The sequence below is a fragment of the Schistocerca gregaria genome, chromosome 4 (genome assembly GCF_023897955.1).
Source record: "Schistocerca gregaria isolate iqSchGreg1 chromosome 4, iqSchGreg1.2, whole genome shotgun sequence".
NCBI classification, from domain to species: domain Eukaryota; kingdom Metazoa; phylum Arthropoda; class Insecta; order Orthoptera; family Acrididae; genus Schistocerca; species Schistocerca gregaria.
In genome coordinates, this window is record NC_064923.1 from 457,461,976 (window position 1) to 457,485,683 (window position 23,708).

General features: G+C 41.4%; 1 protein-coding gene across 2 annotated transcripts in view; it reads right to left on the minus strand.

Moving 5' to 3' along the window:
- LOC126267266 (uncharacterized) overlaps nt 1–23,708 on the minus strand; it is a 71,119-nt gene that overhangs the window by 24,328 nt on the left and 23,083 nt on the right. Inside the window, exon 3 of one of the 2 annotated variants that reach the window (XR_007548974.1) lies at nt 13,657–13,895. The exons of the other annotated variant lie outside the window; for it this stretch is intronic. The gene's annotated coding sequence lies outside the window, so the exon portion shown is untranslated. The remainder of the gene's footprint in view (nt 1–13,656; nt 13,896–23,708) is intronic. 2 annotated transcript variants of the gene reach the window in all.

Sequence of the window (23,708 nt, forward strand, 5' to 3'; positions counted from 1 at the left end):
CATCGTACTGCATGTGCAGCAACAATTTCAGCAGCATCTGGCATCACAGTTACACGATGAACTGTTACAATTCTGCTACTTCAAGGACAGCTCCGAGCTAGACGCCCTGTAGCGTGCATTCCTCTGACCTCAAACCACCGCCATTTACGGCTACAGTGATGTAAAGCGAGAGTTCATTGGAGGGCGGGGTGGAGGTCTGTTGTGTCTCCCGAATAAAGCTGCTTCTGCCTTAGTGTCAGTGATGGCCGCATGTTGGTTAGGAGGGGGCCAATTGAGGTCGTTGTACCAACCTGCCTGCGTGCACAGTGGGTCTGCACCTGGAGTAAAAGCCTGCTGTGCAATTTCGTATTACAGCAGGAGCACTCTCTTAATTATTCCACGCAACCTGACTGCAAAACTGTACGTCAGTCTGGTGATTCGACCCATTGTGCTGCCATTCATGAACAGCATGCCAGGATAACGCTCGTCCACATACCATTGTTGTAGGCCAATATGTTCTTAAGTGTGTCGACATATTGCCATGAAATGCTCGATCACAATATATTTTTCCAATCTAGAGCACAAAAATTGACATCTCCAGTGTCAGCCATAAACAGCATTAACCGAATAAGTGCAACACACATGAAACTCCACCCCACAAACCGAGATCTGGCACCTGTACAACACAACGCATACACGTTTACGTGCTTGCATTTAACGTTCTGGGTGTTACAACAGATATTAATGTACAAGCATTTCACATTTAGACTGGCATATCTCGCGATTACATTAAACTGTGGTGTTGCAATGTTAATCGCTTAAATATGTTATCTAGACAAATGTATTCCCTAAACTTCATTACCCTACATTAATTATTTTTGGTGTTGCCATTTTTCTTGTCAGTGCAGAAACAGAAACGAAATAAATATTTATTCCCATCGTGTTACTCTTAATTGTCTCAATGCATTTTTTATTATTTCGTCAACAATCATCACATACTCATTCGTTACCTCGGAATATAGGATATACATCCCGAGGCTGTATCTGTACTCGCGCACTGCTCATGGTAGCGGCGCTACGTACAGAGCACGAAAGACGGTTTAAACTAATCTTTAAGCTATTAAAGCAATGTACCGACCCAGAATTGTATCATTCAGTCAGTATTGACAAAACTGGCCTGTTTGCCACAACGAGAATGTATTATCTTTCTATCCCTGTAGTTGATACGGCACTATCTACGGATACAAAACGCTTTTGTCAGTTCCACATTGGAACACTTTGTCTAGATCTACCAATGCGATACATGTTTGCTTGTTTTTCCTGATCTTTGAAAGTGACGTTCTCTTATTTTTTATATATTATTTGTCACAGTCACATGAACATTTCATTATTTTAGTATACTTAATTATTACCGCTCCGCTTCCCCTTTTACAACCACTGAAATTTAAAAATCGCTTTAATATTTAGAAAGTTTTTAAAAATTGTTTAAAGATCAGGTCACATTACTCGAATGAAAGAAAATATAAAATCTGCCAAAGAAGCGAATGTAGACATCTACGAAAAAACAAAAAGAGAATTTTATTGCACTTCGACTTCTAAGTGCTGTTGCCTAGACGTCGGAATGAGAGTGTTACACTGCTTGCAATAGTCTTTAGACAAAATTTTATCCTTTTTTGTCTTTATGTAGATGGTAACTTGGCTGATTTCATAGATTCTGTAATGATACTTTGTCTCCTTATCTACTGTCAGTCAGCAGATTCCTTCTGCCAGGTCTAAAACGGTTAACACGGCACTGTGTAGTGCTCTTGTGATTGTGTCGTATGAAATGTGAAAATAAAGAACATAATCACTTTAATCAGGTTTCTTTTCGATGAAAGTGATATAGCACAAGTGTGTGAATAGAAACAAGGTAAAATAAACTCAGAGTTTCCTATGTTCAATACACAGCCATCATTGGCAAAATCGTACCTACGTTTTCTATTAATATACCAGGAGTGTATTTTCTCTTTGTTAACAGAAAATGAAGATAAGACTTTTTCCTATGATCGCTGCATGTAGAATATATTAAATCTTCGTTCCCTTACACTCATACGTAGATTTGCACTACATTCCTTTCATAAGTTACCAAAGACCTCTGTGTAACTACTACTTGAGCGACATCAAGGTAATGGAGCCATTTGGTCCTGAGATTTCGCCATGTATAGTCTAGTACGTCAACACAGAACTAAGTGGTACGTTAGACAATACTGTGTTAGTACTCTTGTCATGCCTTGCACTGTGAAATCTGATTTATTGTACATGTAGTCATTGTTTGTATACCCACCACTCTTACAAGTAATTATTGTATACCGGACCAACTTCCACAAACTATTAAACGTGTGAACTGACGCCTTCTTGGACTCAAGATGGCCACTCTCAATGGGCTGTACATACATAAGTGTTCTTTTGTATTATCTTTCGACAGTACTGCCTGTGGTTGTTTTATATTTTAATTATGTTGATGAATTAGAAAATTGTTTCAGAGTGGAAACTGAGCAGCATTCGAAACCAAATGATTGGATGTTTCACGTCGTTCAGTGGCATCCATGTAGTAAAATATTATCATTCAGATAATACTCTGTGAACCTGTATTCTGAAATTGCACAAATCAACAAACAGAGCCACATGAAATATTTTCTTTAGTAACCGCTATCATCTGTATAATTTTGATCAATAAGCTTCTCAGCAGCATGCAAGCATCACACCTTTGTGGCACAAAATACAAAGCGGTCGCTACGACACAAATTTTTAGTTTTAATCACTGCAGTTTAGTTACTGATATTCCTTGCTGTTGTTCATGAAATTAACATTAGGAATAATAACAGTTTCTATCGGTCGTTAGTAATGTTATGTGTAGCGCCACAGCTTCTCCATAGTTGAGAGCGAGTTAGTTTCCGCCATTGGAAAAATTCTCGGTCTCTCTATTGTTTATTCACTCCCGAAAGATGCAGAGCCATGCATTTCTGTGCTGACGGGAATTTCAGCTAGAAAGCCACTTGAGCACGGATCTCCGTGTGGGCATCTGACTTTTACAGGCAGCTGCGTGTACAACACACTAGCCGTGTGGATTAGGCGCCACATCTGGGCACAGAAGAGTATTCAGTTCGAGCACCGCCCAAGTACACGTTCAGCCACCATGATTTAGGTTCATCTAAATCACTTGACGCACATGCTGGTTTGATTGCTTAAAGAAATTCACGGCCGATCTCATTTAACCTTCGTTTTCATTCCGAATTTGTACTTTCTGATTGTGTAAACGTATGAGAACGATGTATAATGACACTGTTACTAATGGTACCAACGTGCACGTCAATATCAGATTAGATTAGATTAGATTCAGTTTTCGTTCCATAGACCCAAAAAATGGGGCGATTCTCGTGGGTGTGGAACATGTCAGAAAGTATAACATAAAAACATAAAACATTTGAGTATAATACTACCCTGATCATTTGTCAGGAGATAGTCGAAATAGGTTAATACTATGCAGTAAACTGGAACAGCTAATATTTACAGAATTAACACGCTGTCAGAATGAAACACTGTCATGCACTATTAATAAATTTATCATACACAAAATAACTAATCTTTACTGTTGTGACCAAGTGTTGTCAAATCTGAAATCTAAGATATTTTTACTTAAGCTGGCTTAACAGTCTCCGTTAAGGTAATCATCTATGAAGTAGAAGGAGTTGCCTATCAAAAAGTCTTTCGAACTCTGTTTAAACCGTGCTTCATCTGAAACCAAGTTTTTAATGGATACTGGCAATTTATTGAAAATGTGTATTCCTGAATATTGGCCCCCTTTTTGGACCAAGGTAAGTGATTTTAGGTCTTTATGTAGATTGTTCTTATTCCTAGTATTGATACTATGTATTGACCTATTGGTTGAAAATAGACATGTATTACTTGCAACAAATTTCATTAAGAAATAAATATACTGAGTAGCAGTGGCTAGAATACAAAGTTCGTTGAACAGGTTTCTACAAGACGTTCTTGAATTCATACCACAAATGATTCTTATCACACGCTTTTCCACCCTAAAAACTTTTGCTCGGTTTGATGAGTTGCCTCAGAACATGATCTCATATAACATAATAGAATGAAAGTAAGCAAAGTGTGCAAGTTTTTTTATATTTATATCTCCTACCTCTTACATCATTCTCATGGCAAATACAGACTTGTTTAGGCGCTTAAGCAATTCTGTGGTATGCCCTTCCCCACTGAATTTATTATCGAGTACTAATCCCAGAAATTTAACACTGTCAACCTCTTCAATCTGCATGTCTTCATACGTTATACACAAGCTGGAAGGAAATCTCTTACAGGTTCTGAACTGCATATAGTGGGTCTTGTCAAAGTTTAATGACAGTGAATTAGCTTTAAACCACTTACTAATGTCAGTGTAAGTTTAATTAAGAGCTATTGTAAATCTGTACTTGACTTGCTACTTATTGTAATGTTTGTATCGTCTGCAAACAAAACAAACTTACTAAATGGCAATGTAGGAGATGAGAGGTCATTAATGTACACAAGAAAAAGCAATGGACCCAAGATGTAACCTTGAGGAACAACAAATGTAATTAATTCCCAGTCAGATCAAGACTGACTGCTTACGGCAAAGGTATTTCGCAATGACACCCTTTGTTTCCTATTAGATAGATAAGACTCAAACCATTTCGCAGCATTGCCGGTGTCACCATAATGTTCTAATTTACTTAAGAGAATGCTGTGGTTCACACAGTCAAAGGCTTTTGAAAGGTCATAGGAAATGCCAGTAGCCTCTAATTTATATTCTAATGAATTAAGTACATTCTCACTGTAAGCGTAAATAGCTTTATGTATAACAGAACCCTTAAGAAATCCAAACTTTGACTTGGACAATATATTATTTGCAGTCAGATCTCTAAGGATACGCTTGAACACAACCTTTTCAAATATTTTTGAGAAAGCCGGAAAAAGTGAAATTGGTCGATAGTTTTATGGTATCTCTTTATCCCCCTTCTTGTAAAGAGACTTAACTCACTTCAAGTGAGGCGAGTCGACAGGTTTGTTTATTACGATGGTGGAAGGGAGAATAAAATGATGGTAGAGTTGCTGTGTTCTTGGAATAACTGTCTAATAGAAATCCTGACCAATACCGATCAGAATACAAGCCAGACGAAAAGTTAGTTCCATTCCCAGTGCCTTTCTCTCTTATATGATGCTAAATCGAACATATTGTTTCCACATTATTTTTTGACCTTTTCCCGAAGAGGAGAATGTGCGGTTTGTAGAAGGCATATAATTAATATCCTGTTTTTCATCTATCATAAGTACACAGTGTCACACCATGAAGGCCCGAAGGGCACAGTGCTATCACCTTCCCCAACGCCAACTTCAGTTGGTTGAGCCGTAAATATAACAGGAAGCTGGACAGGAAGCATAAACATTATAACACTGTATCAACCTACTTCATAACCTCCCTCTTTAAAATCATCAAAACAGTAGCTATAATAACGATGGAATCTGAAGAACTGAACTGATATTTGTGCTGCAGCTGGGACTTGAGCTCAAGTCCGCTTGCTTAAAAGGCAGGAATGCTAGCCATTACAACACCACAGCACTATGCCCAACATTCCTATATAGACTGCCCAAGTCCGTGCCCTCCCCAACACATACTTCGTATCTTCAGTTTACTGTGTTGGAGAGAGCATTGGACTTGAGTAGTCTGTGCAGCAATATTAGCCATAATGCTGTGGTGGTGTAGTGAGTAACATTCCTGACTAGTAAGCAAGGACACCTAGCTTTAAGTATTGGCTGTGGCACAAGTTTTAATTCATTTTTTTCAGATTCCATCATTATCGTAGGTAAAGATGAGACTCAAATTTCTCGAGGAAAATTGTAATTATTAAAAAGAAAACAGTATCTGCTTAAGTGTAGAATCCTTTACCTAAGCCACTTCGAACTGCAGCTAAAGTGTAGGTCTTCTTCGTATCATAACATGGCATAATTATGTATGGTCATCAGTCGTTAGTGTTTTGTGGCAAAAGACAGGCCGTAAGGAATTCCAGTAAGAGAGGTTCTTGATAAACACCTTTGTTGATATGATATGACAACTTAATACATAGTTAAAGAATGCAGTGACAAAACAAAGCGGATAGACTGCATAGACAAACAATTTATGACAGTACTACGAGGTAAGTGAGAAAAATAATCAGACTGACTACACTACGAGCGACCGAGAGAAGTGGCGCAATGGTTCCTGCATTGGACTCACATTCGGGAGGAAGACGATTCAAACCTGCATCCAGCCGCCCAGATTTAGGTTTCCTCTGAATTCCCTAAATCGCTCCAGGCAAATGCCTCGATAGTTCCTTTGAAAGGGCACGGCCGATTTCCTTCCCTCTCCTAGACACCATCCGATCTTGTGTTCCGTCTCTAATGATCTCGATGTCGACGAGACTTTAAACTCAATCTTCCTTTAGTCTTTCACTGCGAGCGATCTGGTAGCGCTGACTTGTTCTACCCTTGTAGATCGGTGTATTCATCCCTTCTAGATGCTCAGTTCGAGTTTCAGCTCCGTACAGCAGTCACGTGATTTTTTTAGTACGTAATTAGTGCAGTTATGGGTTTTATTTTTCTTTTTTTTCTTTTGGTACATCCCGAAAACAAAATAGCGGAATTTATAGCAAATTATGCCATTAAATTTTGTGTTCAACCAGGGCAATCCACGAACGTAACCTCTGAAAATTTGAAACAGACTTATGGGGAACATTCCCTATCAAGGGCACACGTTTTTCACAACTCGAGAACACCTGATGATGAATCTCGATAGGGAGACCTAAACTTCAAAAACCGACGAAAACATTGAATGTGTGCTTTTGTGAGATCAGATCAACGTTTAAGACTAAGGATGATTGTGACTTGTTAAAACACTTTCACCGTACATCATATTTCGAGCGAAGCTTTGCACATACTAAAGGTTTGTGGCAAAATCGTGTCAAAAGACCTCACAACTGAGCAGAAGCCCAATCGAAGAAACGTTCGCGTTGATATTCTTGAGAGAATTGCCAATGACTAAGAATGGCTCAGCCATGTGATCACACTAGACTTATAAGTACGACCCTGAGATAAAGCGGCAAAGTGAGGAGTCGCACACTGAGACATCTCCTCGACACAAATAAAGCTCGAACAAGCAAATCAAAGATCAAAACAGTGCTGATTTGCCTTTTTGACAACAGGGGTATCGTGCACAAAGAATTTGTCCCTCCAGGACAAACTGTCAACCAAGTGTTTTACAAAAGTGTCCTTGGAAGGGTAAGGAAAAGTGTGAATCGGATGAGAGCAGACATTTCAGATAAGTGGATGCTGCATCATGACGACGCCCCATGTCACACGGCGACTTCCATCACGGAATGTTTGACCTCAAAAGGCGTTCCTGTTGATCCACAGCCCCCATATTCTCTTGATCTGAGTCCTTGTAGCTTTGTTCTTTCCCGAAATTGAAAATGTCTTAAAAGGACGTCTTTTTGGGACTCTGTACAACGTTCAGAAGAATGTGACAGACATATCAAAGGCCCTACCACTCGAAGTCTTTCAGTGCTGCTACCAATACTCGAAACAACAACTCCTCCGATGTATAGCTGCCGATGCGAACCACTTTGAGGGGGACAACATTGTTGTTTAAAAAAATAAAAACTTTAGTAGATAAAACATCGGTCTAATTACTTTTCTCGCTCATCTCGTGTTGTCAACCCTTCTCTCAAATCTGGTGACTGCATGGAACACCGTCAGTCCACTCAGTGTCGTGACAGGCAGCAAAGTGATCTCGCTACCCCGCTTCCCCCCCTCCCAACCCTGAAGGCGTAAACATTGTTCAACAGTACTCAGCCCAGTGCCAAAACAATGTAGTGCTGACGCAAAATACTATCAGTAAATACTCTAGTAACTGGTTTGATTAACTTATCGGTTGCTGATTTCAACACTTCGTTATTTAAAATTCGTTAACTATCGAAGAAATGAAACTCCGTCTCCTATACCTGAATTTTTCAGATACTTCAGGTTATCTATACTAATATATAGGGAGAAGGCATTGTTTAACGCTGTTACCAAAAATCTCAAAAAGTTCCTGACAGATTTACTTCAAATTTTTATACGATACTTTACTAAACGTTCGGACAGACAGACGTTAGATATTTTTAAATATACATTGTATATAAATATATATGGAACTTCATTAGAAAAAATCTCGAAAAGTTCTTTAGCTATTTGCTTCAAATTTTCATAAAATTCTCTAACAAAATTTTGATGACCATGCACTACTTATATTTTTAATGTATGTAGTTTATAGATCTATACAAGATACAATAGGAAAACGTCGTTGACAAAAATCTCAAAGCGTTCTTGCTCGATTTATTTCTGATTTTTTTACAATACTTCAATAAACATTCAGACGGACATAAGCTATATGTATTTTTTAAACAACGCTGTACAGACTTTCTGTTAAAACCAATACGAGAAAAAATGTTGTGCAGTGTAATGTGTGGTTTAGTTGTCTTTCCCATAGTCAATTTTAACTACGATGTCAGAACATTTAAACCAGACAAATTGTTTCTCATATATCTATTCTTTCTCCTTATATATATTTTTTGTAAAGTTTGCACACACAACAATGTGCTGCTCCTTTCATTCCTCGCACTCGATTTTAACAGAAAACAGTGAAGTCGTATTTGTGGCTTATCGGCTTACGATTAGGATAGTACTACGGAATCTGAACCGCCCTTAACTTTGTAATCCTACACGTTTACACATAAAAACCATGGAAAATACTGACATTGAAGCCACTATCCACGCAGGTCCAGCAGCTCGAAAGGTCTCTCTCACACCCCTTATACCAGTGACCCCAACCGATTTACCCATTCATTTTAATTTCCGATGAGGTTTCTTTTGCAACGACAAAGAATACGGTTCAGAGTCAGAGGCAGTAAGGAAGAGGAGGAAGAAAAGAGAAGGGAGGACATGAACACAGAGAGAGTAAAGGAGGAGATGGACAGAAAGAAGGGGCAAGAAGAGAACGATACAGAAATGGAGGAGGAGGAGGTGATAATGAAAAGAGTGGGGAGATGGAGAATAGGACGTGCATCCAATTCCGAAATATATATATTTCTTAATCAATAGATTATAATATAATTTTTAATTTTGTTTTGAGAGAAACTATATGAAATACTGAAAGTAATGTTTTTCTTTCCTTAGATAAGCAGCCTGCAAACTGGACGGTCTGACTGTTTTCGCAATTTAGTAATGGATGAGGAAGACCCAGTAATTATTTGAATGGAATAACGTTGGTGTTATAATCACGTTGAAAAGACCACGATCGCCTGATTACAGTATCACCGAGCAACTGTGGTCGTTATTTGAAAGAAAGAAAGAAATACGTCTCGTAATCCTCGCCCCTCCCGCCCCCCCCCCCCCTTCCTGGGCCCAGCGAAGCAGAGTAAAAATTTCTCGATCAAGCTTGGTTGACGTGGGGGAGGGGACCAAACAGCGAGATCATCTGTCCCATCGGATTAGGGAAGGATGGGGGAGGAAGCCGGCCGTGCCATTTCGAAGGAATCATCCGGCATTTACCTGAAGCGTTTTAAGGAAATCACAGGAGACCTAAATCAGGATGGCCGAACACGGAGTAGAACCGTCGTCCTCCCGAATGCGTGTCCAGTGTCTAACCACTGCAGCACCTCGCTCGGTCACGATATAGGCGTTTGTTGCAATTATATATTTGTTTTGTTATGTTGGTACATATTGTATATACAGCATGTCAAGTATCATCTTGATATGCAGGATAATTTTGTTCATATGAACTATTTATGTGGTCTTATTCACACGTATGAAGTGGAAACCGTGCCGCCGGCATAAAATTCTTTAGTCTGAATAACTGATTACCAAAAAATTTTCGGAAGGTTTACACAGATTATACTTCTAGACTATCAACAGCTAAGAAACGGGCACCTAAACTCGAATGGGAGCGTACTTCTCTTGGTATGATCCGCGGTAAGGATCCCGTAGGTGAGAACGGAGAGAAATATGGCGTTGGAGGATACGTTATTGAAGATGCATGAATTTCGGAAGGTAGGAGGTGTGGCACTGGCGGAATTAAAGCTATGAGGAAGGGTTGTTGAGTCTTGCTCTTGAAGATCAGGTGGCAGAGCACTTGCCCCACAGAAAGCAGAGGTCCTACTTCGAGTTCTGGTCTAGCACGCAGATTTAATCTGACAGGAAGTTTCATACACGAAACACTTTACGCCATTGGCATACCAGAAGAAACAGTATACAGAATCAACTATGGGAAAGCTTTTGCAACCTGAGTGCCGCATATGTTGAATACTGATAAAATGTTAATAAGAGAACGAGTCTTTCATCAATTTCTTTGTCGTTTTGAAACGTCCCCTTAGAAAAATTATACAAGACTGTGCTTAAACTGAAACACAATATTTTTGGCGCAACGCAATCTGACTTCCAAAAATCCCTACGAAAGAATGGCGCTGACTAACATTAACCTATACGTTTCACAAATCACTTAACTCACAAAAATCTTCGTTACTCAAGCTACTGCAATACAGCAAGCGCCACTACTGCCAGCTAAATAAAAGATACAAACTACTGAAGGCACTAACTACTGATAGGCATAGTTAGCAAATGAAAGATTTTAATACAGAACAAACAATGTATTTACCTTAATAGTCATTATATATATATATATATATATATATATATATATATATATATATATATATATCAGTTCATGACACCAATTCTTACAAATTTCAAAACTCCGCCATCTCTCTCCCCACGTCCACCACTGCTGGCGGCTCACCTCCAACTGTGCAACGCTACGCGCTGTTCATATCCATCTGCCCAGCGCTACAATGGCGAGTATTACAACAATGTGAACCAGCCACAGACTGCACACAGCATAGTCAGTGATCTTCATACAGATCGCTACGTGGCGTTACCAACAAAAAAACCTAAACACCCTACTTACAGTTTTAAAATTTCAACTGGTTTTTACAATGATATTTTACTTTGGATGAGAAGTATGTCCATCGCTTCATGCCACATAAGATAACGAGATCAAAACAATGTGAACGTAAGATAGTAATCCTACTCAAAAAACAGAGTGTACCCAGTGTTTTATGGGATTTTAAGGGGTAAAAAAAATAACCAGCGAATACCAGGCATGTCTTTTGGACCGATGCTATAGCCTGAACTGTGAACGTGATCCATTTACGACACTACCAACGAGACGAATGGTGTTCTCTACTAGGACTTTACTGCTAGTGTTGTGCATACGCGCTGGACGGAACTATCATCTTATCGTGCCCCTCACCCATGTGACAGTGGTGACTCGTGGCACAACCTTAGTAAGGCGAAATGTTATTAATAGTGAAATCTAAAAGCCATCAATTTTAACTTCTGCTAACGCACAGAGAGAATGATGAAGCCATAGTCTCTTGGCAACTCCCGTGGTCACTGCCGCTATCAGTAGCCAGTGGAGATGGCCCTTCTGAACGTAACCTGTTGAGTCACAGAAAGTGACATACCAGGCAACCAGCGCAGTCGACTGTCAGTGGAGGTAGACAACCCGAGCGTGACATGTCGAGCAGTGGAAGGCAGTGTACCTTGGTATCCCCCTTTGTCACTGCTGCCGTCGGCAGTCAGTGGAGGTACACTATTCAAGTGTAGCGTGTTAGATGATAGAATGTGGTGTACCTTGTGCAGTCAGTAGTCAGTGGAGGTACACTATTCAAATGTAACGTGTTTGGTGATAGAATGTGGCGTACCTTGTGCAATCAGTAGTCAGTGGAGGTACACTGCTCAAACGCAACGTGTTGAGCGATAGAATGCTGCTTACCTTGGCAGCCCCTGCAGTCACTTGTGCTGTGGGTAGTCAGTGAAGGTAGACTATTCAAGTATAAAGACTTGAGTGACATAATGTGGCGTACCTTGGCAGCCCCGTGCTGTCGGTAGTCAGTGGAAGGTCACTACTCAAGTGTATTGTGTCGAGTGATAGAATGCTACATACCTTGCAGCCCCTGCAGTCGCTTGTACTATTGGTAGTCAGCAGAGAAGGCCCTTCCAAGTGTGTTGTGTTCAGTCATGTCATACCATGGTAACCCTATCAGTCATTGCTGCTGTCAGTAGCCAGTGGATGTGGACCACCAGAGCGTGGCATGTTTAAAGATGTAATGTGGCGCACCTTTTCTGTTTGTAGCCAGTACAGGTAGGCCTCTTGAATGTGGTGTGTTGAGTGATGGAAGGTGACATACCTTGGCAACCTCCGCAGTCACCATATACGAGGACTATTCGGAAAGTAAGGAACGATCGGTTACGAAATGGAAACCACAGTGAAAATCAAAACTCTTCTATCTGCAATAGCTAGCTACAACTTCCAGCTACTTATCTTCATAGTCGCCGATCCGACTTAGACGTTTGTCGTTGCGTTGTACCAACTTTCCAATACCCTCGCTATATAACGCAGCCGCCAGTGCTTTCCGCCAATTCTCTGAGCTGGCCTACAGCTCGTTGTCTGTGCCAAAATGTCTTCATAGCCAGCAGTTCATGTGAGCAGAGATGAAACTCAGAGAGAGACTACGTGATCGACTTGAATACTAGAGACACTGCCCAACACACATGTGCCAAACTTCATCGGATTTTCACTGTGGTTTCCATTTCGCGACGGATCGTTCCTTACTTTCCGAATAACCCTCGTATTACCGGCAGTCAGTGGACATGGCCCTACCCAGCATAGCATGTTCAGTCATAAAAGGTGGCGTTCTCTTCAAGCATAATGTGTTATGCGATGGAAGGCGGCGTACCTTGGCAACCCCCACAAACATAACTGCAGTCAGTAGTCAGTAGAGGCAGACCTAATGAAAAGTAGTGTGTTGTGTGACGAAAGGTGGCACACCTTGGCAACCTCTGCAATCACCACACATTACCGGTAGTCAGCAGACACAGCCCTTCCGAGAGCAGCATGTTTAGTCATGGAAGGCGTCATACCCTGTCAGCGTGGCGTGTTGTGTGATGGAAGGCGGCATACGTTAGCAACCCCCACAATCATCACTGCTGCCGATAGGCAGTGAATAAGGCCCTGCCGAGCATACTGTGTTTAGTCATAGAGAGTGGAATACCTTGGCACGCTCCACAGTCACAACTGCTGTCGATAGTCAATGGTCACGGAGTGGCGCTACAGTCTGGAGCCGCGCGAGCGCTACGATCGCAGGTTCGAATCCTGCTTCGGGCATGGATGTGTGTGATGTCCTTAGGTTAGTTAAGTTTAAATGGTTCTATGTTCTAGGGGACTGATGACCTCAGAAGTTAAGTCCCATAGTGCTCAGAGCCATTGGAACCATTTTTGAATAGTCAATGGTCAATGGAAGTAGACCTCTCGAATGTGGCCTGTTAAACGATGGTGACGTACCTCGAGAAACGCTGCAGTAGCGACTGCCGTCAGTAGCTATTGGATGTGGACCAAAGAATCGTTGCACATTGAGTCATATAATGTGGCGTACCTAAGCAACCCCCACAGTCGCCACAGCTGTCGGTAGTCAGTGGAAATAGACCTCCTGAGTGTGGTGTGGTGAGTGATGGTAGGTGTCGTACCTTGGCAACCAGCGCGGTCACCACTGCTGTCTGTAGTCAGTGGTCGTGGACCTCTTGAAGCGGCGCTGCGGCGGCACGAGCGGCCGCTGCGGCGGTTGCTGCGGCTGCGCCGCCTGCTGGTGGCAGCGGCAGGGGCCCGGCGTGCCCGTCGCACAACACACGTCGCACACGGCCTGCGCCTGCCCTGCCTGTGGCGCCGCCGCCGGCTCTGGGGCCGCCTGAGCAACGCCGCCACCCTCCTGGCACACCAGCTGCGTCAAGTAGCGCCTAATTCCTGCCCCCCCTCCCCCACCTTCTACGGCTCTAATCACACCGGGGTAGACAGAAAATAGAACACCACCTTCTGTAACGGTTGCCTCTCGAACTGCTCCAGAGTGTGGGAAATGAAGACACAAAAGTTTATCTTGTGTGATGAATTATTCTGTGTCACAAATGCGAACTAACAGCATGGTCCAGTGACGCATAGGAGCCGAGCAGTGAGGAGAGAATGGCGTGTCATGGGCAGTCTTTATAATGTCTGTACATACGCAAAACTTGCGCCATAATCGATATTATGGGTCACAGCGTAGCAGGAGTGGCTCGTAATGATGGCTCCACACGTAACTGCATGCTTGAGCAAGCATACGTGGGCTAGCACTTTTGTGAAAACCTTGCACAGGTTCCTCCTCCCATCACATGTGTCAAGCATGCTTGTACAAGCATTGGTTTGCTTGCCGGAAGATGACGAGCTCAGGCAACGATGCATTCACTGGCTCTGGCAGCCTGTCTGCTTGTGTTATGAAGGAAACGAAAGAGGAGCTGTGATATGTGGAGTAGAAAGTGGTGAAAGAACCGAAAATATTATTCTCACATCAACTGTTCACAGTATACATGTTATGCAAACTGTTTCACAGTATTGTTTTTTTCTCTATGTAATATTGTATTCGTTGGCTTGTCCTTCATTACTGTCCAAGCTTAGTACAGATTGTAAAAAAATTAAATGAGCGTAGGGCATAGTTGGCCTGGAGGCCCCTAGTCGGGGAAGTTCGTTCATTACAGTATTATTGCAACTTCAAACTGAATGTGCTGCACGCAAGATTCTAAAATTAAGAAGCACCTCCCTGAAGAGACAGACAGACTGCTATATCTCGATCAAAATAACAAAATGTTTGTGATAGATGAGCAAGGGAAAGATCGATGTTGTCGGTTCGTGTTTGTCGGTACACACAAAACTTGACAGCAGCAGTAAAAGCTGGACGTTTCCGAACTGGATACATCGACATGATGCTCGTTAAGATGCAATATTGGATATTTTTATCAGGATGACAAAAGTCGTATTACTTTTCCACATACTGTTGCAACGAATTTAGGTCGTTCTGTCGCTAAGACACAATGCAAAAAACGAAATAGAAATCGCGATTGTTACGTCACTGGCCGCAAGTGTCGTCTGTAAATGACGACGGCAACTGGCACCTGAAGTAGCAGAGCTACATGACAACAGTGAACAGAACAAAAGGCGTGAGCACACTCTTCTCTGACTGGTTGTTAGTATTTGTCTATGTCAATGATATTCTTCAACAGTGGTGTAACTTAAGATGTTACTTTCTTTTATTTTGAAGGCTATCCGTTTCAGCATTTCACTATGCCATCTTTAGTCCCCATATGCATTTCTCCAGATAAAGGATAGTGTTATATAGTGCCATAAATGCCTCGATGCCGTGATTTAAATCGTTTCACATGTGCTTCATTCGAAGACTTGATAGCAACTCTTGATCACTTGATAGCATCTCTTTGAGTTGATAGCAATTATATAGACTTGACAGCAACTCTTGATCAATTGATGGTAACTCTTGATCTTAAGTTACACAGCTGTTGGAGAATTTCATCGACATTGACAATTACTTAACAATCTGATGTTCCCTGTCCATGATGGACCAACAGAGGTTATTGGTATGGTCCAGTAAACAAATAACTGTCAATCACTTCGTTATCAGAAGTCAGATATAGTACCGTATGAGATATTTTACTGCACTCTCTTAACAATTATTCGTTATTTGACTGTTGTCAAGTTGCGCTACAATGTTGCCAAGCCTCAGACAAAAGGGAGGAGCGGACAGCAAATATGGGCAGAATGCGTATTTCCTCAGTGCAGCTGGCAACAGTTAAATAGGATACGTGATGCTGCATTGTTGCGACTCTGGCTGTCAGCACTACGCAAGAACTGATTACACAAAATAATGTTGCTCTGTACAGAAACGCATTCCTGTCCTGAGCGCTGGAGATCCTATCCATGTTTTTCGAGCGGCCGCCTCAGTTGACTGCTACCCGCCGATCTGTCCACTTCCAGAGCTCTAGCTGCTCTTTATTACACAAAATGGCACTACAGTCTCAGAGCATCACAGCTGTAGGAAAAGTTTTCATAATCAGGCACATGTAGTTACATACAATGCCACAGACTTTTTGTTTGAAGAGCAAAATAAGGAAGCAAAAATCTCATTAACACTCGAGGGCGTGCCTCTTTGTATAAAGTGCGCCAATCAGAAATTACATGGTCTTGCACCGTTCCATTGTTGTTTCACAACTACGACCCCAGACCTATTTCTTCATTATTGCTTCAGATAGCACAGTAATACGTTGTACTGTCATATGTCCAAGTGAGCAGCAGTAACAGAATGTAAACAACAAAATAAGTAAAAGAAAAGTATGTTACGTACAAGAAAATGATCCGGATTTCAAGCTGGCAGCACAATCCCATAATGAGAGTTATCTACGAGGTCATTAGTAATTAAATAATCGTTTGGCAGGGATCTGATGCATGTGCGCTGTGTAAGAATTGTGCTTGAGATGGCTGCACGAACTACTAGCCATTCCAATTGCACAGTAAAAAAAAATAAAGGAGGAGATTTTTAAACTTAGTTACAATTGCTTCCCAAGACTTCTTTACTTCAGGAAAGACACTGAAGGAAGGAGAAGAAAGATTAATGTTAGGTACTTTGACAATCAGGTTGTAAAGAGTCTGACAATTTTCAAGTGGCATATTTTTTTTAAGCAACGTTGTATGCTACTTTAAATTTTTACACCTCTTTTGTTTTATAAGACTTCCGAGTACATGATTGCTTTGCCGGATCCTTTGTTTATGCGACTGTCTCATTTTCAGTGCTGTAGTGAGAAACCTCGACTTTGAACGTCTATACTCGCAAAATTATTGCTGGCACTAGCGTAACTCATTAATGCGATCATTTGCAGATTCGCTAGCGGCACCATACAAGATATACGAGATATTCGTTAGTGGACAGGTTTCAGCTGTTTGAATGCAGCTCCTGTACTGTGAGGTGGCTGTTCACAAGGGAACCCCCATCAGTATTGTTTAGGTATGGGCCAAGTAATTTTGTGCACACTCTACACATCACTGCTCGGAAACTGCAAGTGAGTTGGTTAGTGGCAGCTGCCATGTAAGAACACAACAGCACGAGAGCGCCCTAACTTTCGACGCCTAGCGGTCTTATTGGTTACTTTTCTCTGAATGCTGTTAAGTGTAACGTACATAGATGCTGCAGTCTGAGAGATAATGCACTTAAATCTACCGCACTATTGCTCCTCTACACTCCGTGAAACTTGGCGTCAAGATCGTGAGCACATCTTCAGCTGTGCATGTTTTAAGAAGCTTCTGCGAAGGGCAACATGCATGACGTAACTGTCTTACAGGCCAAATACATACCGATTTGACAAACAACGTGCGCAGTTCATGATGTGCAGAGCTACCCCTTGCCAACTCAACTAGAAGTTTACGTCAGTGCCAGTAGTACACAGCAGCAGACTTCAGTTCGCTCGGCATAAATCCTGCTACGTGATAGCCCACTCCTCAGATATGTTAATTCACTCTCTATATACAGGGTGTCCCATTCAAACCTGCCTGATTTCAAAGACACAGGAAAAAGAAACCACAGTAGACATGACAATGGAAAATGCACCACATTGTAGATCATCTCTACATGTGAACCATTTGTAGCATGAAGAATAGTCTATATTCAATTTTATCCCAAGTTCTTTGTAACATTTCCTCTGTTATTGTTGCAATCGCATTAGTGATACGATGTCACAACGTAGGATTACCGTCCACTTTGGTAGCACACACGCGGTCCTTCACGAATCCCCACATGAAGAAATCAAATGGAGTAATATTGATTGAACGTCGTGGCCAGGGAATGGGTCCTTCGTGTCCAGTCCAACGACTGGGAAATTTCCTGTCCAGGAACTTGCGTACAGCCGTTGACCAATGCGGTGGAGCTCCATCTTGTTGAAAAATGATGTTGGGTTGCAATTCTTGTATATGAGGGTACACAAACTGCCTCAACGTGTCCAGATACACTGACCCACTCACTGTTTGTTCCGCAAAGAAGAACAGTCCAATAATTCTGTCGTGCATTAGCCCACACCAGACGTTTAGTTGAGTTCTATCACGAACATGGTCAATGGCAACGTGCGGATTTTGCGAAGCCCAGATCCGAACATTATGCCTATTAACCGTTCCTGATAGATGAAAGGTTGCCTCATCTGAGAATAAACAGCTTTCCAGTAAGCTGGCATCCATACCAATACTCTGCAGCATATCTGCAGAAAATTGTTGTTGGCGTGGTTCGTTGTTCAGTGTCAGATGTTGCAGAATGTGCAATTTGCTAGCACACATATGAAGATACTGGTGAATTAGACCATGCAATGTTGATCGAGGTACATCAAGTTGCCTAGATGCTTGACGAACTGACTTACGTGGGCTTCTGAGAAACGTTTGTCTGATGTCCTCCAGTGTCTCTTCTGAAACACCGTAACATGAAGCGCCAGATTGTTCCAGAACACTTCCTGTTGCCAGAAACTTCCTATACCATTCCTTAACTGTTTTCACATCAGGTGGATCAATAATTTCTTTGCACAGTAATCGGCGATTTTGTTTCTGCAAACCACACCACCGCATGCACGCGCTGCTGTGGGGTCGCCATTTTCACTTCATGCGACCATGCTGCACACTGGCGACGATACTTGGCACTTCTGACGCGGGAATATAAATTCTGTGAGATGCTCTACAATGTGGTGCATTTTCCATTGTCGTATCTACTGTGGTTTTTCTCTCCTGGGACCTTGAAATCAGGGAGCTTTGAGTGGGACACCCTGTACTATAATAAAATTAGATCGTACATCAGTACATATTAAAATTGTACTGACAGTAAACCTATTTTGTGGGTTTCTGAATGAGTTATAGTATATTAACCTATGAAGTTTATCATACAATGATCCATTTGAGGCGCTGAAAAGGGAAACTCCCCATCGCACCCTCCTCAGGTTTAGTGATATGATGGCCCAGTAAAAACCTGGACACAGATCAAGCTTGAAAACAGGAGAAGGTATGCTGAACTGTCAAAAAAAGCAAAATAGAAACAGTGAACGGTCCAAGCTCAGCAAGTACAACACCGAGCGTTTGAGCTAGCCACAGTGTTGTTCAGTGGTCACGGTGCTGGACTGAAGCAGATGAACAGTGTTCAAAACTTTCTAGCGTCATATTTTTATTTTTTTCACAAAATTATCAACTGCCTGTCTGGTCATTCAAATGTTTGTTCTCCTTCTGTAGTTTCGGCTATTTGCATCCCATACATTGGTTACAGAATATGAATCATTTGCTAAGAATACATTACTTTGCAAGTAAATGTGATTAACAGCCGGAGCAGGCGAGATACCGCATAGACATCTCACAGAAATGAAAATAATAAATAAAAAGGGTGTGAAAAATGTTACAACAAAGGAACTCAAGAGCAGTACTTCGAAAACGGAACGCAACTTCAAAATTATTAGAAACATATGTTTTGATACATCACAGAGGAAACAGTATGATTGTGAAACTGTAGTGTTCATTTGTTGCAGCTTATGCGACAGACAATTATATTTTCATAATTTCTTTGGGAGTGATCACATTCACATTCGTACGAACACCTAAATCGGACAAGGAGTTATATACTTACTCATCAGGCGTACAAGTTAGTTGCGTCGATAAGAGATTCCTAGAATATGACACACATACTGTCATTAATAACGGCATGACATATCAGACGTGTTTTCCGGTTGAGGATTCGATTGACTTGTCGCCTGTCATCAAACCTTTGCGGTTCCCATTCGAAAGCCAATTCCTTTCAGCTGCTAATAGAGTACGTGTGCAGCATCAACTTTCATTATAGGTCTCTTAATTACACCACACTGTTGGAAACCGACGTTACACCACGACACGGGCCTAAGTTTGAATACAACGAGTAGACACGTAATGACCAGACAGACAGTTCATCACTATGGGGAAAAAAATTGGCATGATGGAGCTTTGAACATGGGCCCATCCGCTTTGTAGTCCAACTCCGTGACCACTTTTTTTCCGTCATTGTTCGTCGTATTTGGTCGTAGCGGACGCTACATTACATCCGTTGTAATTCGTTGTTGATCCAACGCACTTAGCCACGATGCCATTGCTTTTCGGCTATGCTCGATGTTGTGCTTCTCGAGCTTGGACCGTTCACTGTTTCTATTTTGATTTTTTTCACAGTTCAGTACACTTTTTCGTGCTAAACCTGTGTTCGTTTTTGAGTGGCTGTGTACTGTGCCCCCTTACCACTAAATCTGCGGGGGACTGCGATGAGAAGTTTCCCTTGTGAGAATCATAAGGAACTAAACCACATCACCGTCGATTGTGAAATTGTAGAATTTACTTATGCTTCTAAAATCTGTAGCACGGTTTATCTGCTCTGTATTGTATATTGTATATACGAAAATTTACGAAAAGCTGTATCACTGGTTTCTTTGATATTCACTTAAAGGTGGGATCGAAGGTGGTGTGCTTTAGGCCGTTATAAACCTCAGCGCCTCATTTGTATTCTAATCCAGTGACCATGCTGGTAGACATTCCTGCTTAAGTTTAATAATTCCCGCAAACGACACTTCTTGTTTGGAGTTGGTTGTTTAATGTCTGGGAATTGGCTTTTTCGTGTAAACATGAACTATATTGAATCTATTTTAAATGCTAACAGAAAAATAAAGCTGAGAGGAGAGATCGTGAGTCGTGCTTGGGTAGCTCAGTTGATGAGGTCCCGAGTTCAAGTCTCGGTCCGGCACACAGCTACTAGATCTACAACTTTGCTTCCGCCATTGTTTCTCGAAGTTCGGGGCTTTATTGTGAACAAGTTACAACAAAATTATGATTCATAGTATTGCCCATCGCTGGCAACTACATTCTCCCATCTTTCGGATAGCATACGAATCCCGTGGCGCAAGAACTGGGCGTCTTTTGTGGGGATCCACAAATCAATTCAGCTTTGCAGTTGTTCATATGATCGGAAGTGTAGGCCAGCCAAGCTGTATGCGACTGATCGAAAAAGGTGGTAGTCAGAGAGAGCAACGTATGGAGGTTACGGCGGGAGGGACAGAACTTCTCATTTCAACGTTTACATGTATATTTTGACGGGTTTTGCGACATGGGGTCGAGCACTGACCTGCTGCAACATTACCTTTACGTGTCTGTCGCTGTATTGTGGCCGTTTGTGTTTCAGTGGTGTGCTCGAACACATGAACTGCTTTCGAAAATGATGTCCTGTGACTGTATTCGTCTGTTTCAGTGGCCACGAAAACCGCCATGCCGGTCTTCAACAACAAAATCACCGTTCTTAAGGCGTTAAAACATTCTCTGCACGTTCTTCCACTAATAGGTCCCTCACCATTGGCCTTACCAGATTTCTTCATGTTAAAGCAGAAAATTAAAACTTCCCGCAAATGGCGAGAAATGTGTACGTAAGTTAACGTACTTAATCGAGAATAACCTTATGATGCAATCACAAATCGACTAATATTTTATGGCATTATGTTTACAGATGCTTAAGCTTATTGTATTACACCTATGACCAACCACCCGAACGACACTTGCCGCTACTGCCGTCTATTGCAAAACGGCGGAAGCAAAGTTGTAGACTTAAAATATAACCTGCCAGAAAGCTTCACACCAGCGCACACTTCGCTGCAGAGTGAAAATTTCGTTCTGGGAACAGAAAAGTAAATTACGAGGAGAAGTTAGCCGCAGAGGAACTACGGCCTACGAGAACAGTGATGAAATCAAGTAAGCGTGACTACAACGAACATTTCACAGGGAAGTGTACAACTAGCACAAGTTGTCGTGCGGATGCAGCATCAGAATACCACATTTTCAGCCTGAATGTAAATTCCTGAACTAATACATCTGTTACGGAGATGTAAAATTTTCCGAAAAATGGAAAAGCACGAAAACTACCAGTTACACAAAAATGCGAAATGGAGAACTGCGAAAGCTTACACATTATCTCGTTACTGCCCTAAACTGTACTTAATTATGTGCAAAACAACAAAATTCCACAAAAACAATTCTTTCTTTTGTCAGATAACTTATGCATCTTATTATTATTATTATTATTATTATTACTGTTGTTATTGGCAGTGGTTGTAGCTGTGAAAACTTGTTGATAACCGTAAATATTATGCAGCAGATGCTATTAATTTCACACTATCAATTTTTTCTGAATCTAAAAGTTTGTGAACACCCAGAATGTATACTCGCGAGCCGCCTCTGAAACTGATGCTTTGTTGTTGGGCGTTGTCAATGGCGAAGAGTGCACAATCTCTTAATGAAGGAACTAAGAGCCAAAGCGTAAAGTGTCAACTAATAAGTACTTTTTATCAAACTATACTACATAACCCACTTATATGCATTTTTTTTCGAAAATCCTCCACAATTGATTAAAGATGTTAGTCTTCTACGGAGCAAGTACAAGGAGCAGTCAACTGCATGGAGAATCCGTAACGGCTCCGCAGCGAAACTTCTGCAGCCTTGTTGACGGACGGCAACGTTCTGTGGCAGGATAACGCCCTCCTACATGCCAAGGTTGCTTGGACTACGCTGCAGAAGTTTCGCTGGGAAGCCTTTACATGTCCTCAACACAGTCCCGATACCTCATACGATTTCCGCATTTTTGGGATCCTGAAGAAAGACGTTCCTGGCTGTCGACTGGCTTCGTACGAAGATGTGCACACCTGGGTGCCATGGTTCCGTAGGCAACCGTGAATATTTTTCCATGAAGGCGTTGACCGCCTTGTCTCACAGTGAGATAAATGCATTAACAGTTAGTGTAATTACTTTTGAAATAATGAACAGTTTATTTACTTTCTTCCCATTTGCCTCGTTTTCATTTGACGGTTCTTCACAGAATGATCGCAAAGAGCGTAAGTGTTAGGTTGGTACCATATACTGAACAAAGAGCATTGTAAAAAGTGCAATAATGAAGATAAGCTTTCATTATTTTCCAATTCTGCTGTATTTGGTTTTAATTTCTACACAACTAGTTCGTGGCTTTTAGGCCATCTTCAAGCGATTTTCAGTATGAACACACTACATTCTCTACATGAATGGAGACGTAATGACGTGCATGTAACTTATTAGAAATTTATTTCAAAAATTGTCAGTTGCATTAAAAAATGTGCCATATACAAAACATGTGTCATATATATTAAAATGGCAGCGTCTTCAAATTTACGTGTTCTATTGGATTTTGTGGACATGTATGTTGTTTGTTTGGCAGTGACATTTTAATATGGTGCGAAATTTACAAATACGCTGCACTGACCAACCTTTCTTAGCTCAATACAAAATTTGGAGGTTTTCGTTATAGTTTTTTGACGTATGTTAGTTGTTTGTCAGATGTAATGCGAAGGCACTTGTGTTGTTATCGTTAGATTTTATATGCTCTTTAAAGCGTATACGAAATTTTATACCGGTTTGCCAGATGCGCACCTAGTCACAATCGTATATTTTGTGTATCCATGACTTATTAACTGGAGCCTTTTCATTTATGTGTGCCTTATAATATATTACTAATGTTGTTTTCAGCATGAATTCCCAGTTTGATATCCATATTTTAGAAGAAACTTTTCCGTAACGTGGCAAAACTACAAATTTGGTCTTTAGTTTGGCTTTTTCCTTTCTAGAGTAATCTGTCCACATCTCATCTCCAGCTACTTTTCTC